The following is a 7,735-nucleotide window of genomic DNA, read 5'->3' on the forward strand; positions in this document are numbered from 1 at the left end:
ATCCTTAAAGGGCCACACGGTGGATGAAACACTCTGTGATCTGGCCGGTGGGACTATAAGCATTCCTGAAAATTGGGAGCCAGATTTTATGGAGATGGGAAGGAGAGATAGGGATGGAGGGAAAGGAGGGGAAGAGGAAGTTAAAAGGACAAAGATGGGTTAGATAGATAGATAGACAGATAGGCCAGTTTCCCAGGATGCATGTGTTTATTATGTATTGTGAATATATACTAATAAAAAGTAAACAATATCTTGAAAATAACTTGTAATACTTCTATTTTCTATTATGAATACATTCATAGTAGTATCTTTAAAATATGTAATTGTATAGACAGTAACTTATATTCTAAAATATTTACTTCAATGAATATGAGTTCTGAACTATAAAAAAGTGAAGCCAACATAAATTCCAACAATAGAAGCTTAATTACATGCCTTACACACCAGCCAGACACTTAGAAAATGATGAGCTTTTCATATTCCACTCCTAATTGACATCCTAGCTGTAAAACCTTTGGCAAAATATTTACTCTCTCTTAATATCAGTCTTATCATCTGAAAAATGGGAACAACAATGTCTAAGGTTCATGGATATTATATGTCAAAGGCTTTTATATTAAAAAAAAAATCTCCACTTTTGGTTTTCATTAAGCAGGCACGTTTTTACTGACTAAAGCTACATTGTCAACTTGATTGGATTGAAAGACATCTAGGAGATGTGGAAGGCACACTTCTGGGTGTGTGTGTCAGTAAGGGTGTTTCCAGAGATGACTGTCACGTAGGCCAGTGAACTGAGGAGGAAATGATCCCTGCCCCTCTTGCTGATTGTGGGCAGCACCATCCATCCAATGAGCCGCCAGTCTGGATGGAACAAAAGCAGGAAGAGGAAGTCAGCTTGCACTTGTGAGCTCAGTTCTGTTAGAGCAGTGCATCTCTTGATGCCACCATTACTGGTGTCCCTAGACTTCAGCTTTTTCTACTTTTTAAGGCAGACTCATACCGGTGGCTCTCCAGGGGATATACAGGCCTTCAGGGTCAGACCGGGGCCACATCATTTGTATATTACAATATGCATTCAATATATAGTATAACAAATTGAATATTATATATATTCCATTGATTTTTTTTCCCTTAAGTTCTTTTTTTTAGGTATTTGTCACAACAGGGCTGGGATGTAGCTCAATGGCATTGTGCCTGCCTGGTATTTGTCACAGCACTGAAAAGCTAACAAAGACTCTTTCTAGCTCTGTGACCTGGAGTAAAGATTGAAATTCTTGGAGGTGCACTTACTTATATGTAAAGAAGATAATAAAAGAACTTGCTTATGGGTTATTTTGAAAATTAAATAAGAAATAAAGTGTTCAGCATGGTTCCTGCCTGGCAGGAGCTTTGGGGATGAGCCTTTCAATAGCATTCATTTTCACCGGCTACCATCTTGCTGCTGCTTTGGTTTCCCAACCATCTTGGTTCCAGGAAGCAGGTGTCTGACAGTGTATAAAATATTACACACACTAGTAAGGTCTGTCTCTCATCATACTCTTGTGAGTTTGAAAAACATGAGTCAGTTTTTTGAGGCTGATCTAGTGCATTCACCAGCAAAATTCAGTTTTGAAAATGCACATCTAGGATCAGCCCCCCAAGTAGAATATTAAATAAGATACTTACTGTATTATCTTACTAAAGAAATCAGCCTTTAAGACTTTAAGAGATGATTAGGTCATGCAGATTCTGCACTCATTAATGGATTAATGCCTTTATCACAGGAGTTGGTTCCTAAATGAAAGCTCAAGTTAAGCCCTCAATCTCTGTACTTCCCTTGCGTGATGATCCCTTCTGCCATGTTATTTTACAGCAAGCAGGTCTTTACCAGGTATGATCTTTCTGTCATGGACTCCCCAGTCTTCAAACTGTGTGGCAAATAACCTTCTATCGTTTATAATTTATCCTGTTGGTAGTGTTCTGTTATAGCAGCAGAAAATGACTAAGACACCATTAATTCTTTTGCTTTCAAAATGCTTTACAACACAGCACTACTGAAATTTTATTTAGTGAAATTTCAAATAAAACAAAGCAAAGCAAAATACTTTATCCTTTAAGGTTACAAGAAACAACTAGAAAAATTATTCACACTAAATGCCCCACACAAACTAGTCCTCCAAAATTTCTCCTCTTGTGTCTTTTCCCTGTGACCCTCTTACATCACCATCTGGTAATCATTCTATCTGTCTTTCCTTCCTTCCCATCAAAGATTGCTTTAAGCACAAGGGGCGGGGGATGGGGACCAATAACCTCATTCACATTAAGATGTAAATTAGTAATTCCCTGCAAGTCTTAATAGGGTCTCTCCCAAGGGGAATTGATATTTTAATGTGAACCAAAGGACCACATCTATAAAAGCATAATTTCAAGGATCGAAAGTTAAGTAGAAAAGGTCACTCAAGGAGGCTGTAGGCACTTTTCAACCTTATATATTTGTCAGGTGCTGGGCATTGGCACACAGTAAGGTCTGGAGGAAGAGCCAGGAAATTGGGACTAGGCAGAATACTGTGGATCCCCTGGGTAAGCTAGAGCAAAGAGGGAGGCAGAACACAGAATAAGCAGGCTTGGTGGCAGGTAGAAGCCAGTGATCCAGCTCCTCCAAAGGTCAGTGCAGGGCAGGCCTAGCAAGGGAAAAGCCAGCAGCAGCCTTGGCAGACACGGGGAAGTCTGGCAACAGGCAATCGGTAGACATCCAGACAAGGAGCAGCAGTGCCAGGAAGTATGGTTTCTGGTGAGGGTTTTTGAGGTTTAGTTTTTCAGAGAACCAGGGTAGAAATTCTAAGCTGAATCTCAGAGGCCTGGGCATCTAGCCAGAAGCCAAAGTGACACCTGGGACTTTAGTGATGGAACTTTCCAACTTTTTGGTCCCACTGCTTACTCAAGAATGGTAGTATCCCACCCAAACAGTTTAGAGTAAGTGGGCCACAAATTTGATGTGCACATAACCTTGATTGTCTATTTGCCTATCTACATTCAGCTCTTTGTTCTAAGTTTCTTCAGTGTGTGATATTGGAACATTTTGATCATTGATCTTCTCACCATCCTTCCCAGGTTCCCACCTTTAGTCCCTGTCCTAGTCCATTTCTATTTTTCACCAGTTGACTTCCTTCTATTCTCTACCTCTGGCTCTGGTTCTAGCTTCTCACACTCACTTCCCATATACTTTCCATTCAGAGTAATCAAGAAATGGTGTAATAGTCAGCTTTTCATCACGGTGACCGAATACCAGATATACACAACTTAAAGGAAGAAAGGTTTATTTTTACTTATGGTTTCAGTCCAAGGCTAAAAGCAGAAACATTATGGCAGAAAGGTCTTGCAGAGGAAAGCTGTTCAATTCATGGCAGCCTGGAAGCAGAACACTTGTGCTTTCTTTGGGCTAGCTAATGGACCAAATACTCATCTACCCTATTGACAACTTTCAAGATAAATGTCTTTTTATTTCCTGCTTCATAGATGATGGCATTGAACAGAGATTTCAAGTAAGTACCAACAATGGCAAAAATGTTCAGTGTTACAAGAGTTTATAGTTACTGCATACTGCAATTTTAGGCCTTTTAGCTAGAAATAATAGATAATTGAACTAAAGTTGCTTTAATGATGTCATTACTTACTGTTCAAGAAGTGTAGAGCAAGGAGATGTCAGGTTTGGATCCCAGTGGTTCGTTATTATCCCCAAATACCCAAGAGCTTCCTTGTTTCTGTCCTATTTTCCTTAGCATATTGGTATTCCACTCTCATGGTGCCAAAATGGCTACAACAATTCCAGGCTTCATGCAGATGACAACATCAAAAGCATTCCTATCACATATCTCATTGACATACTTCTCATAACTCATTGGCCAGAATCACATCACATATTTAAGACTAAACCAATCAGTGAACAAGAGGTAAAACACTCAGATTGACCTAGACATGATTATGATTCACCTCTGTAGGGTTGGGGGAAGCCTTCCTAACAGACAAGGTTCTCTGAAACAGGTAAATAAAATCAAGGTTCTGTGAAGAAGAAAGGCTGGGAAGGCAACTAAAATGCCTATTGGCATCTCTTACTTTGTGTCTGCTGTTGTACTGGGCATCCTGTTATCAAATATGTCCAATGACTGCTCTTTTTAAAGGTTGTTATGAGGCTCACATTGTAGATTTCTCTCTGAAAGTTGAAGTAAATTCTCCAGAATCATTCAGCTAATAAATTATAGAGCCAAAATTTGAGTTCTGAATCAAAATTGAGTTCCAAAACAAGAGTTCTTTATCCAGTCTCCAGCTGATGGGCAATTGGCCTGTTTCCAAGTTTTAGCTATTACAAACTGTGCCTGTATAAACATGGGTGCACATATATTGTTGTGGTATGATTCCTTTAATTCTTTTGGGAAGATACCCAGGAGGGGAATAGTGGGGTCAAATGGGACCTCCAATTCTAGTTTTTTGAGATTATCTCCATATTGATTTCCACAGTGGTTGCACCAGTCTACACTCCCACCAACAGTGAAGGGTTCCTTTTTCCCCACAGCCTCAACAGCATTTGTTGGGGGTTTTTTTTGGTACCAGGGATCAAACTTGGGTCCTTGCGCTTGTGCAGCAGGCGATGAAACCACTGAACTAAATCCCCAGCCCCATCACCAGCATTTGTTTTTGGTTGATTTCTTGGTAGCAGCCATTCTTTCTGGGGTGAGGTGGAATCTGAGCGTTGTTTTCATTTGCATCTCTTCAATGACCAGTGATGTTGAACATTTTTTCATATGTTTATTTGCTATTTCTACTTCTTTGAGAAATATCTATTCATTTCAGAGGTCTGATTATTTAAAGTTCTTTATATATTCTAGATAGTAGACTTTTGTCTGAGGAACAGCTAGTAAAAATGTTTTTCTACATCATGGGTTGTCTCTTCACTCTGTTGGTGGTTTCTCTTGCTGTGCAGAAACAGCCCAATTGCCCATCGACTGGAGACTGGATAAAGGAGATGTGGGTTTTTTTTTTTTTATAAAACGGAGTACTACTCAGCCATAAAGAACAAGAAACTAGAGACATTTAAAGCTAAATGAATACACATTGAGGCCATACTTTTAAGTGAAATAAATAGAACACACATGTGTAAATACCAAATAGTTTCTCTGGTGTGAGAAAATGAAAGTGTAAACAAGGATCAAAATGTATAATAGGTCATGTGAAATAGGAAGGAAAGGGCCAAAGGGGAAGGGGAAGGGGAAGTGGGAGGGGTAGGGGAAAGGAAAGAAGGGAAAGAAAGAAATATGATAAAAGGAAAAACTGGGAACAAAGTCTTTGTAAATAGGGAGGGGTGGAGGGGCTGAAGGGAGGGCAGGGGAATGAGGAAAAATAATAGAATCAAGATGTATCACATGGGCCTCTCCGCCGCGACCCCCCGAGGCCGGCTGTTGCCAGGCCCCGAGCAGCCCAAGCCGCAGCCGCTCTGCTCTCAGCCCTCGTCCCCACCTTCCGAAAGCGCCTCCATCGAGGCCGGAGGGGACTCGGTCAGGGCCGGGGGCACCGCCCCCTCGTCTGCCAAGCAGCAACCTGAATGCGGCGACATGAATGGTCAGGAGCCCCCCCAAAACCCTTGCGATTCTCAGAGGGAGCCGCCCCCCGAAACCCCAAACATCAACCAGCTACCGCCGTCCATCCTGCTTAAGATATTTTCGAATTTATCCCTGGATGAACGTTGCCTTTCTGCATCATTAGTTTGCAAGTACTGGGGTGACCTTTGTTCAGATTGCCAGTTTTGGAAGCAGTTGGATCTCAGTAGTCAACAACAGGTCACTGGTGAATTATTGGAAAAAATTGCATCAAGAAGTCAGAATATAATAGAAATCAACATTTCTGATTGTCGCAGTATGTCTGATACCGGCATATGTGTTCTAGCATTTAAGTGTCCTGGACTACTTAGGTATACAGCCTACAGGTGTAAACAGCTTTCTGACACCTCTATTATTGCTGTTGCCTCTCACTGCCCTTTACTTCAGAAAGTACATGTAGGCAACCAGGGCAAACTTACTGATGACGGACTCAAACAGCTGGGATCAAAATGCAGAGAACTCAAAGATATTCATTTTGGCCAGTGTTACAAGATCTCAGATGAAGGCATGATCATCATAGCTAAGGGCTGCCTGAAACTACAAAGAATATATATCGAGGAAAACAAATTAGTGACAGATCAGTCAGTGAAAGCATTTGCTGAACACTGTCCTGAACTTCAGTATGTTGGCTTCATGGGTTGTTCAGTGACTTCTAAAGGACTCATCCACCTAACCAAGCTAAGAAATCTTTCCAGGTTAGACCTACGTCACATCTCTGAATTGGACAATGAAACAGTGATGGAAATTGTCAAGAGGTGCAAAAATCTTAGCTCTCTCAATCTCTGTCTGAATTGGATCATAAATGACAGGTGTGTGGAGGTCATTGCAAAGGAAGGACGGAACCTGAAAGAGCTGTATTTGGTGTCCTGTAAAATCACAGATTATGCACTGATAGCCATTGGGTGATACAGTATGACAATAGAGACAGTGGATGTTGAATGGTGTAAAGAAATTACAGATCAAGGAGCCACTCTGATTGCACAAAGCAGCAAATCTCTGAGATATGTGGGGCTGATAAGATGTGATAAACTGGAGCCAGTGGAGGAGCAGAAGCACTCAGCAACTACACAGTTAACCCCCAATCAAGAATCTTGTCAGTGTTATCCCTGCTCTGGGGAGGGACAGGACTGTGGGGTGTGTGTGTTCCTGAACTCATGTTCTGTGATCCTGTGGTTCTGAGAAATACTGAAATCTAGACACATGCAGTAAATTGCATTTGGTCCCACTTCAAAAAAAAAAAAAGATATATCATGTGAAGGTGCAAATTCCCAATGATGAATATCATCATATTGTATACCTAAAATGTATCAATAAACTTAACGAATTAAAAAAATTGAGTTCCAAAGCAAGAGTTCTTCACCAAAGTCTAGCTATTCTATCATTCTCTTGATTGTTAGTTAATACCTTTTCACATTTTAATATCTCTAAATTAGAAAGCAAGGAACAACAATCATGTTTTATTATTTCTCTGCCAGCCTTTCTTTTCCCTTAAAGGTACACAAAATAATGTGTCTTAGAATCAAAGGCATAGCTGGGATGAAGTATTAGACTTCCAGGTTAAAGTAGGATTTTAAAATGTGATAACCAGTTTATCCAGCCCATGTATCCAAAATACCAGTGGAAAGACCCTCTTCGGGTTGCTCTTGCTCCTGGTTGATGAAGCAAGGGGCAAGACTAGGCACAAATCATGGTTGAATACTCTAGTGACATATTCTTCCTTTTGAGTTTAAACCCATAGAGACACCCTCATTGGAAGTTATCTCTTCCCCTGTACTGTACCTTAAAAATGTGTGGGCAGGGATGGGGATTTAGCTCAGCGGCACGGAGCCTGCCTCAAAAGCACAAGGTCCTGAGTTCAATTCCCAGTACCAGGAGAAAAAAAAATGTTTGGTGAAATAAGCAGAGAGCCCTGCCAGTTCTTGCTGCCCCTCCTGGTCTCAGCTTCCTATAGACCATGGTGCCTACCACATACAACCTAACACTGGCCAGGTCATGAGTGTATCACACTTACACATAAGCACAAAGGCAGCCGAAACTATTGCTATCTGATTGACCCAGGATGAGATATAGAGCCTTTCTTCACACACAAGCAAAGCCTTTGCTGT

The 7,735-nt window shown here is 40.9% G+C and overlaps 1 pseudogene; it reads left to right on the forward strand.

Moving 5' to 3' along the window:
- Positions 1–3,498: 3,498 nt before the first annotated feature.
- On the forward strand, positions 3,499–6,809 carry LOC101699060 (F-box/LRR-repeat protein 17 pseudogene; annotated as a pseudogene).
- The last annotated feature ends 926 nt before the right edge of the window (positions 6,810–7,735 follow it).

The sequence above is a fragment of the Heterocephalus glaber genome, unplaced genomic scaffold, assembly GCF_053883595.1.
Source record: "Heterocephalus glaber isolate CG9 unplaced genomic scaffold, H.glaber_assembly_v1.0 deba00001532, whole genome shotgun sequence".
NCBI classification, from domain to species: domain Eukaryota; kingdom Metazoa; phylum Chordata; class Mammalia; order Rodentia; family Bathyergidae; genus Heterocephalus; species Heterocephalus glaber.